Below are 10,573 nucleotides of genomic sequence, written 5' to 3' on the forward strand. Positions count from 1 at the left end.
AAAATATATATATATATATATATATATATATATATATATATATATATATATATATATTTTTTTTTTACTTACTTTTTCTTATGGTTGAGTATGGAATATACTGCAATTAAGATGATGAAGATGTTACTCCAATTTGTAAAAAAAAAACTTTCATTCTTAGTCGACTTTTGTTATAAATTTGCGTAACATGTTTCATCACTCAGTACCACAATATTGGACTATTGTTGACAATAATCATTCCACAATCTTAGATAAAAACCAAAAAGGATCATATTAATTTGAATGGATTAGATATTATTGTAATAGTCGTTGTGATGTAATTTAGATGTTACTTGATGAATTGAAGATGTAATTTTTTTTTTGAATAATCAATTATAAAAAGGATTTTTCGACATTGTTGATGTTTTTAAACATAAATGATTAAATTTGGCACGAAAAAAAGACAAATTTAACACAAAAACATAAATAATATATTTAAAACTTTATATTAAGTTACAAGGGCATATATGTTATGATGGACCGATATCTTTCATAAGTGGTCCATCGTAGACTGCATTTAAAAGTCACTTGAAACATTAACAAAGATCGATAATATTTATCTGATGTATAAGTTGTCGGAAATTTTTTAGAAAAAAAAAAAGTGAACGGTCTTTCTAGTATATTTACGACATCTAAAACAATAACTCGATCCATATAAGTACAATAAAAATTAGGAAAAACAAATTTGCCACTTAAAATTTAACTTGTCGAATCGACACTAATCACATCACCGTCTTAACAGTAAAGACATAGAGAGTCGTTAACTCATACTTCTAAGAATTGTTCCATAATTATTAGAGTTTTAGTGTTTTGAAACATGTTATTCAAATGGACCAATATACTCCATATAATAAAATATAAATAAAATAGTAGCTGAAAATTAAATATATATCTAATTAAAAATTAAAATCAAATATATTAATTTTTTAATTATCTTTTTTATAAAATTTACTCGTTAAATAACCCATTGTAGTGTTGTCAAAAGCTAGCAAGTAAGGGTGTATATAGGTTGAGTTGGGTTGTTTTAGGACAAATCCGATATCCGAACGAGTCAATTTTATTTGGGTTGGGTTGAGTTCTCAACCCATGATTTTTTCATCGAACCCGAACCAAACCAACCCGGTTATGAGCGGATTGAGTTGGATTGGATTCGCAGATAATTAATATATATATATATATATTAAAAATTAAATATAATTGAACTTAAATATTTGAACATCTAAAAAATAATAAAACTATATCGAAATATATTATTTAATATTTAAAATATATCCACAAATACAACAAAACACTTAAATTAATTAAATTTGCAACAAATTTTCAATTACAATCCAACAACTATATATATATATATATCACAGCATGCAGGTTGAATTCACAAATTCATGAGTTTAAAAAATTAAATTCAATATCTAAACTGAACATAATTAAGTTTTAATTAGTTGATTCGGATTAAACCCGTACATCGCTTCCGGTAAACATCAAATGGCGAGACATACCAGCTAACCCTTGCTGCTTTGCATGACGTCATAAGGAATTACGTAGCATTAAAAACAAAAAGATAAAGTTTTTATTCGGGTCTTTATGCTTTCACATCCACTATATATGTATATATTCTTCAAGAATATTTGTCAAAGCACAAATTGTGCGATAGGAATGGCCTCTGACATGTGACATGACATTTCCTTCAGATTTATATAACACAAAATTAAAAATGAGTAAAAATATTATGCACAAAAATGACATTTTATAATGCATTTTTTACAGCGCTTATTAAATACAAGCGCTGTTGTAGAGTTTTTTTTTAAAAATAACGGTAGATACAATAGCGCTTTTTTGACAAACGCTAGTGTAGGGTCATATAGGGTCACATAGCTTTTTATAAAAGCGCTGTACAACCCTTTTACAGTGCTTTTTGTAAAAGCGCTGTAAATTAAAGCACTCTCCTATAGCTTTTACAACACTTTTTGAGCGCTTTAAACACAAGCCTTGTAAAATGTAGCGCTCTCACTTTATGTTACATGGCTTTTAAAGTGCTTTTTGTGAAAGCGCTGTAAAATATATGCGATTTCATATAATTAAATGACCTATTATAGTGCTTTTTATACAAGCGCTGTAAAAAGTTTGCGCTTTAAATAAAAATCATTCACTTTAAATAAATAAAAACAAATTTAAAACAAATTTAATACGTTGTCCTAACCCTACGAACCCTCACAACCACATGAAATTGATTCAATTGATGATGTTTTATATCTTAGAGATGATCATGATGAGTGAATTTGGATTAATTTATCGTTTCGTATCGTTAATGGACAAACAAATGTGAATCCCACTAGGAAAAGAAGAAGGGCATCTTAATGTGTTTAATTGTTTTATATAAGCCATGTAATCTGAACCGAGTTCATGTAATTTTATTGTTTGATCTGCCAGAATTGAGCATTTTAGTATTTAGCTTGAACTGTATTTGATTTTCTGCTTATATTTAGCTTGATCTTAGTTTTTTATACTAAGTTCATGTAATTTAAGTGTTTGACCTGTCAGAACTGATTTTCTACTTATATTGAACTTGAAAAAGCTTTGTTTGAGTACTGAGAATTTTTCTTGAACTTAAACTGATCATCCCAATATGATCTGATCATTTAATTTAGAATTGATATATATATATATATATATATATATATATATATATAGGCATTAACTAATTATTTGAAAGAAAAAACAAATCTAAATATAGGTATTTTACTAATAATTTGTTTTATACTAAGTTAAGAGGTCTTTTAAAGCGCTTGTTGAAAAAGCGCTGTAATAGGCTTTTAAAAAATAAAATAAGGAGGTCTTTTACAACGCTCTTTCAAATAGCGCTGTAATAGACTTTTAAAAAATAAAATGAGGTTTTTTACAGTGCTTTTGTCAATAAGCACTATAAAAGCCTTTAAAAAAATAAGGAGGTCACAAAGCTTTGTTTTATACTAAGTTAAGAAGTCTTTTAAAACACTTGTTGAAAAAATGCTGTAATAAGTTTTTAAAAAATAAGTTAAGTGTAACGCCCCAAATTTTTTGATCCAAAAATTACTTAAAAATATTAGTTTTCTTTTAGAAATAACTATAATTTTTTTTTTGAAATAGTTCATCATGTAATAATTTAAAGATGCGTCAGAAAATGACTTGATAGTTTTTTTTTTTTATAAAAGAATGTAATGCAATTTACTAAAATATTATTTATTCATTTATTTGCAAAATTAATATTCCAGATATTAGATCAATATTCACTTATGCTCCAAAATAAAATAAAGTCTCTTTAATTGAAATTCAAAATAAGTAAGGTTGACTGAAATTAATTACATTCAATTATTTACCAGCAAATGAAATCTCACTTCCGCATTTCTATTAAAAGTCAATAATGAAAAGTAAATAACTTTACAATGTACGACAAAATTTTTAGTAATACAAAATATTATTTTTAAAGTAAAGGTCTCATTTTCCCACGCGCGTGCACCAATCAAACATCATTCATACGACTTTTGATATCATTAGTACCTAAATATTGGTGTAAGGGGTCAGTTCATCCCACAACAAAATTAAACCAAATAATCAATTAACAACCATAAAATATGAATATAAAATCTTTTCGTAATAAAAGATTTTAAAAAAATTGATTCTTTAATAGTTCTTAAAGATGTATCAAAAGTCATAGAATGTATCTAAATAAATCAAGTATCAATCGTATAACAAATAATTAGATCAAAATAAAATAACATAAAAATGTATGCAAGTCATGCATGCTCCTAAACATATATGATCCGGATATAACCAGCCACACAGGCGTCCACACAGAAGTCACCCATACCAATGGGGAAAATTAAACCAGCCACACAGGCGTCCACAAAGATGCATATGATATGTCATGAAATGATAATGATGCTCAAAGATACATATCACCACCCAATTAGATAATCACATAAACCACAAGCCACTTAGGCAACCACAAAGATAACAATATTTAAAACACAAATCACCAGCCACTTAGGCAACCACAAAGATAACAATATTTAAAACACAAACCACCAGCCACTTAGGCAACCACAAAGATAACAATATTTAAAATGCAAATCACCAATCACTTTGACAACCACAAAGATAAAAATATTTAAAATACAAACCACCAACCAAATCACTTAGACAACCACATAGATAAAATATTCAAAACACAAACCACAAGCCACTTAGTCAACCACAAAAATAATATTATTAAAACACAAATCAAGGTTTGCCGCTAAACACATCACAAAAATCAACTTAATCATGTTATCATAATTAAAATTAAAACTTTACACCAATTCCCCCAAGACTCATATAGATTTCTTAAAAATCAAAACTTTGAAATGAAATAGCACAAAAATCGAAACTTTAAATTAAAGACATCCTAAAAAAATATTACTCATGAGATCATAATAAAAATCATAGCTTTATAATTAAGTACACATAAACAACACACAAATAATAACTTTACATCAAATATATGACATCAAACATATTACTCATGTTATAATAATAAAAATCGAAATTTATAATTAAGTTTATCAAAGCAAACATATTACTCATAAAAATAAAATATTATAGTTAAATTCTTTAAGGCAATTAAAAATCAATATTTTTCTTTTAAGACAACAAGTTTTATATCAATATCTTACAAACTATTAATTTAATATCTAGCCTAACATTGCATGGGGAAAAGCCCTTACCTTAGGCGCTTTCTTTCTTAACACCTCTAAATTTGCACGAGAAATAGCTCACGAGGCAGTAATGAATTCAACACCGATAGATATTAGAATTTACGACTCAGAAAATTATTTTGAGAGTGTAAGAATGACAAATATGTGTGAAAAAATTTCATAGAATTATTTTTGTAGACAATTATAATAAAATTATAATTTTAGTTTAAAAGAGATGAATGCATGAGATACAAAAAGGACAATAGTCTTTTTGTGTCCTCTCTTAATTGCACAAAAAAACTTATAATTAAATTTATAATCTTTCTTTAAAAAATAAATTAAGGGTGTTTAAAATGAATTAATGCACATTATGTCAAGAAAACACCATGAATTGTCATAAAATCTTGTCATAAAGGAGAGTAAAAGAATGAGTCATGTCACTAATTTTTGTTTTTATAGGATGGACCAAAAATATTTTCAAAACACTTATACATAAAGGTTGGTTTCACTAACTCTATAATATCTCCTAAAATGAATACTTTTTTGGTCGCAAATAAAACTAACAAACGGTATAACTTATATAAATTCTAATTTAATTAAATAATTCAACTAATATTTTATCAACTAAAATAAATCAAGCAAGACAAGAATACCACTCACACATAACAAAATAAAACAAACATATCTAACATATCAATTTCATGATTATCGAAACTAATCAAATACAAAAATATCCATTTATGAAATAATGACATCATAAATAGTCCCCATGTAATTGTCACGTCAAAACAATTAAATAAAAAATGAAGATTATAATTATTTAAGTAGAATAGAGTGTGATAAAATTTAATTTAATTTATTTACACATAGAATAATTATTAATTTAATAATAGCAATTACTAAAAAGATACATATATAATATATATGAAAATTTTGGGGTGTTACATTAAGGAGATCTTTTATAGCGCTCTTTCAAATAGCGCTGTAATAGGCTATTACAAATTAAGTTAAGGATATCTTTTACAACGCTCTTTCAGATAGCGCTGTAATAGGCTTTTAAAAAATAAGTTAAGGAGGTCTTTTAAAATAAGGAGGTCTTTTACCGTGCTTTTGTCAATAAACGCTATAAAAGCCTTTAAAAAAATAAGAAGGTCACAGAGCTTTGTTTTATACTAAGTTAAGAGGTCTTTTAAAGCGCTTGTTGAAAAAGCGCTGTAATAAGCTTTTAAAAAATAAGTTAAGGAGAACTTTTATAGCGCTCTTTCAAAGAGCGCTGTAATAGGCTATTAAAAAATTAAGTTAATGAGGTATTTTACAGCGCTCTTTCAGATAGCGCTGTAATAGGCTTTTAAAAAAATAAGTTAATTAAAAACTAAGTTAAGAAGGTCTTTTACAACGCTCTTTCAATGAGCGCTGTAATAGGCTTTTAAAAAATAAGTTAAGGAGGTCTTTTACATCGCTCTTTCAAAGAGCGCTGTAATAGGCTTTTAAAAAATAAGTTAAGGATGTCTTTTACAGCGCTATTTCAAAGAGCGCTGTAATAGGCTTTTAAAAAATAAGTTAAGGAGGTCTTTTACAGCGCTATTTCAAAGAGCGCTGTAATAGGCTTTTTAAAAATAAGTTAAGGAGATCTTTTAAAATAAGGAGGTCTTTTACAACGCTTTTGTCAATAAGCGATATAAAAGCCTTTAAAAAAATAAGGAGGTCACAAAGCTTTGTTTTATACTAAGTTAAGAGCTCTTTTAAAGCGCTTGTTGAAAAAACGTTGTAATAAGCTTTTAAAAAATAAGTTAAAGAGGACTTTTATAGCGCTCTTTCAAAGAGCGATGTAATAGGCTATTAAAAATTAAGTTAAGGAGGTCTTTTACATCGCTCTTTTACGCTCTTTTAAAGAGCGATGTAATAAGCTTTTAAAAAATAAGTTAAAGAGGTTTTTTACAGCGCTTTTGTCAATAAGCGCTATAAAAGCCTTTAAAAAAATAAGGAGGTCACAAAGCTTTGTTTTATACTAAGTTAAGAGGTCCTTTAAAGCGCTTGTTGAAAAAGCACTGTAGTAGGCTTTTAAAAAATAAGTTAATAAGGTCTTTTACCGCTTTCAAAGAGCCTTGTAATAGACTTTTAAAAAATAAGTTAAGGATGTCTTTTACAGCGTTGTAATAGGCTATTAAAAATTAAGTTAAGGAGGTCTTTTACAGTGCTCTTTCAAAGAGCGCTGTAATAGGCTTTTAAAAAATAAGTTAAGGAGATTTTTTACAACGCTCTTTCAAAGAGCGCTGTAATAGGCTTTTAAAAACTAAGTTAAGGAGGTCTTTTACAACGCTCTTTCAATGAGCGTTGTAATAGGGTTTTATATATAACAGTAAACCGCTTCAGTTTCCTCTTTATTTCGTAAACTTCACTACGTTTCAGAGACCTCCTCCTCTTCATTTTCCTTCTCATTGCGAACCCTACTGTCCATACAAACCATATTGTCAATCATCTCCATCTTTGTTACTATCCCTACCAACTCTCATTCAAATACTATCCCTAAATCCTAAACCCTAAACTGTTTCAGTTTCTTCTTCATTACGTAAACTTCATACGCTTGTTTCCTTCTCATCTTCATTCTCCTTCTCATTGCGAACCCTACGAACAATATTGCCTTGTTACTAACCCTCATTACGTAAACTTCGTACGCTTCTTTCCTCTTCATTCTCTTTGTCATTGCGAACCTTCTTTGTTTTTGCGAACCCTATTGTTCGTATTTCTGCGCTATTCTTATTTGTTCGTATTTATGCACCGTAACCCTATTGTTCTTCTGTTTTTCAGGTATTGTATATATTAGTTTTTTGTTTCACTAAAATGCATGTTGAACTTATACTACTATCAATGCACAAATATTTATTGACTTATATGTTTTATTTTATAGTGTCCTCGTCAAACTAACAACATCGACTGTGGGTACTATATATTGCGATTCATGAAGGAGATTCTTGATATGAATTAAATTATAATTCCAGAAACGGTACGGTATTTTCATTATTTAATTTTCATATATAAACTATGTATATATTTGATTCTAACTTATTTATGTCCAATTTTTATATCGCACAGTACTTTGACAATTCCAGTCCAACATACTTCGAAAGAGATCTAATTGAAATAAAGAAAAATTGGTGTCAATATGTGATTGAAATGAAAATTATTTGATTTACTGGGAAATGACATGCTGCAAGGGATAGTTATATGAATATATGGTAGTTATGTTCTGTGTAGTTTTGATAGTTATATGTATATGAATATGGCACATTTGAAAAGTTGTGAATATGTAGTTATATGAATATGTATATAGTTATGTGTTGTTGTCAATATGTGAATATGTATATGAATATGTTGTGAACTGATTGTGTAAATATGTAAAGCTATAAAGTTAAATTATAAAGTTATATAGTTCTGTTGTTGTGTACTGATTGTATGAATTGATTTTGGGTGAAAATGATTTTGGAAAAAAAATTAAAAGACAGCATTGTAATAGGTGCATATAATAATGCATCTATTGAATGCACATTTTGCAACGCTTTTTCAAAAAAGCGATGTAATAGGTGCATAATAATGCATCTATTGAATGCACATTTTACAGCGTTTTTTCAAAAAAACGTTGTAATAGGTGCATAATAATGCATCTATTGAATGCACCTGGCATGCTGCAAGGGATAGTTATATGAATATATGGTAGTTATGTTATGTGTAGTTTTGATAGTTATATGTATATGAATATGACACATTTGAAAAGTTGTGAATATGGAGTTATATGAATATATATATAGTTATGTGTTGTTGTCAATATGTGAATATGTATATGAATATGTTGTGAACTGATTGTGTAAATATGTAAAGTTATAATGTTAAATTATAAAGTTATATAGTTATGTTGTTGTGTATTGATTGTATGAACTGATTGTGAACTAATTCTGCATGAAAATGATTTTGGAAAAAAAATTAAAAGACAGCGCTGTAAGAGGTGCATAAAATAATGTATCTATTTAATGCACCTTTTACAACGCTTTTTCAAAAAAGCGCCGTAATAAGTGCATAATAATGCATTTATTGAATAAACCTTTTATAGTGTTTTTCCAAAAGAGCGTTGTAATAGGTGCATAATAATGTATCTATTAAATGCACCTTTTATAGCGTTTTTCCAAAAGACACCGTAAAACGAGTATAACAAGCGTGCAATATATCAAACTATTTTATAGCATTTTTTTATTTTAAAAAACGTTGTTGTATCTTTTTACAGCGCTTCTTTTTTTGAAAAAACGTTGTAAATTGCTTAAAAAAACGGTGTAAAATAAGTTTTTTCGCGTAGTGAAAATAAAATTATAGTTGATCTGAATTATTTTAGACTAAATAGATTAGACTAAATTATTTGTGTCCTATTACATAACATATCAAGCCATCACCTAAGCGTTAATACATACTGGTGTTCCTAAATTTTTCCCATACCAAACAATTATATGGATTTAGATTCTATGGCATTAAAACTACCTTTTGTAATTTGTACGTCAATGATCGTCAAATTAAAACTATACTGTCTATAATATAATTAAAGTAGATTTTCATATTTCTAAAAAATCAAATTTCCTCTAATTCAGACAATTATTGATATGCTAATTGTACATTCGCATGAGAAATTCTAAACAAATACAAATTCTTATTTGTTAGAAAATTATATTGTATAATAGCAATTTGAGCACAAGGTGAGCATTTGGATTTGATCCTTACCATCCATCTTTATATTGCTATCATAGTTAGTTGATAACACCAACCAAATCCAATACCAAAACAATAAGGTGTAAGTTCTAACTAAGTTGATAGCCAATTAAACTGATCTTACTTCAGTCTCATTTTCAATCATAGTATAATAAAGCTGAATTGAATAGATTTAAAGATATGTTTCAATTATAATTGGTTCAATCAAATTAAACTAATTGTACTTATTGACGCATGATTAAGTTATATATTGTCAATTCGATCTTCGATATGATTCTTAAAACATTTACTAAAAGATCAAATTATATATACAACTAAATTTTTTTTTTTATCTATAGATATTTTAAAAAGTAACGGACTCTCTGATCTTATTTGAACTCCACTTACAAGATATGTAATTTCCTACTATATCTTGTTAGTGTTGTTTACGATTTTCTTTTCTACAAGAAATTTTTGTCTATAAATTATTTTCAAAATACATTTCGAATATGAGGTTTGTTTGGAAAACCTCGAGATGACTTATAGTCGAAATGAGTTTGCAAACGTAAGAAAAAATGACATATAACCGAAATAGAGATAAAGAAGACGACTTCTCAATTCCCCACTGTCTAGGACCTTGCAAGAAATGAATAAGATAGAGATGTTCTGTTAGAATTTGGATTCTAGTCTGATCATACTCGAGGAGATGATATACCGGTACGACAAGTTTCAGCTATAACCCCACGTAGATCACCCCTTTGGTAACATAATAGTGTGCCATAGTCACCATGTAAGCGTTGTCATGGTTCTTCTTTTTCTTCATTTGAAACAATAATTGTCTCTATTATATATACATACTTTTCATTAAATTTAACTAACGGACAATTTAATCATTTTGTTATTTTCAATAAACCGTTTCTTTTTCTCTCAGACTTCTCTTCTTTCTCAGCCATCGTCCCTCTCAAGCCCTTTAATCATCGTCGCTGCTCGTCCGTCTTTCGGCCCTAAATCTTCTCTCTTGTTGTGCGACAAATACAAGTTGAATCTTCTCGTTATAAATTTACTTTACTCTATCATTGTTTTTGCTTCTCTGG

Source organism: Cicer arietinum, chromosome 1 (genome assembly GCF_000331145.2).
Source record: "Cicer arietinum cultivar CDC Frontier isolate Library 1 chromosome 1, Cicar.CDCFrontier_v2.0, whole genome shotgun sequence".
In the NCBI taxonomy this organism is placed as follows: Eukaryota; Viridiplantae; Streptophyta; class Magnoliopsida; order Fabales; family Fabaceae; genus Cicer; species Cicer arietinum.